This window comes from Arachis duranensis, chromosome 4 (assembly GCF_000817695.3).
Source record: "Arachis duranensis cultivar V14167 chromosome 4, aradu.V14167.gnm2.J7QH, whole genome shotgun sequence".
NCBI lineage: Eukaryota > Viridiplantae > Streptophyta > Magnoliopsida > Fabales > Fabaceae > Arachis > Arachis duranensis.
In genome coordinates, this window is record NC_029775.3 from 65,037,118 (window position 1) to 65,038,274 (window position 1,157).

A 1,157-nucleotide genomic window follows, 5' to 3' on the forward strand; every position below is an offset into this window, starting at 1 on the left:
ACCACACTTCATCTCTTCTCATGAGCAATTGACTAAGGAATTGGCTATTGATCAAGATTTGAGAGATTGAACCACAAGAAATTGTGATTCAATCACTTAAGATTGCCAAGGAGATCAATGAGTGCATTGATTGAGGAAGAGATGAAAATGAAATTGATCCGTAGAATGCAACATCTCCTAAGCCCAATGAACTCCCCATTTCTGATCTTACCCATTCTCTTTATTTTCTGCAATTTACTTTTATGAGCAATTCCCCTATTCCCATTTACAATTCTGCCATTTACTTTCAGTCATTTACTTTCTTGCCATTTTAATTTCTGCAATTGTCAACTCTATTCATGGATTCGCTCAACTAGATCATTCCTCTAATTAAAGTTGCTTGATCAATCAATCCATGTGGGATTCGACCTCACTCTATTGTGAGTTTTTACTTGACGACAAATTTGGTACACTTGCCGAATGGGAATTTGTTGAGAGACAAGTTTTCCCCCGATCATTTATAAATCCCTCCTCCTATGTATCCCCCATTTATCATATGCACATGTCTCTCAAGGGTGTGAGGTGAGCATTCAGTTTGTCCGACCTCTTCGTCCTTTCTTCTTTTTCTTGGCTCATCTATTTTATTGCCTAAATACCGATCTAGTCGCCCTTCTCTTGCCAATTTCTCTATGACATTCTTTAGGTCGAAGCACTCGTTGGTAGAATGTACGTAGATTCGGTGGTATCCGCAGTACTCTGCCCGATTTCCCCCTCCTCTTTTGTGTTTGATTGGGCGAGGTGGGGGGAATTTTCTCAGTGTTGCATATCTCCCTGTATACATCCACAAGGGACACTCTTAGTGGAGTGTAGTTGTGGTATTTTCTAGGTTTTTCAGTAGGCTGGTCTTCTTTTTTCCCGGACTCTTTACCCTTGTCCCGAGGAGGGTAGGAGAATCCGGATTTTGAATTTCTCCTAGTCAAGAGTTCTCCTCCATGTTAATATACTTTTCTACCGTTCTTGTACCTCATTTAGAGTTGTTGGATGCTTTTTTTATATGGAGTGGCTAAAGGGTCCTTCTCAAAGACCATTGATGAGACCCATGATGGCTACTTCTGTTGGCAGACTTTGTATGTCTAGACACGCCTTGTTGAATCTTTCTATGTAGTTACGGAGGCTCT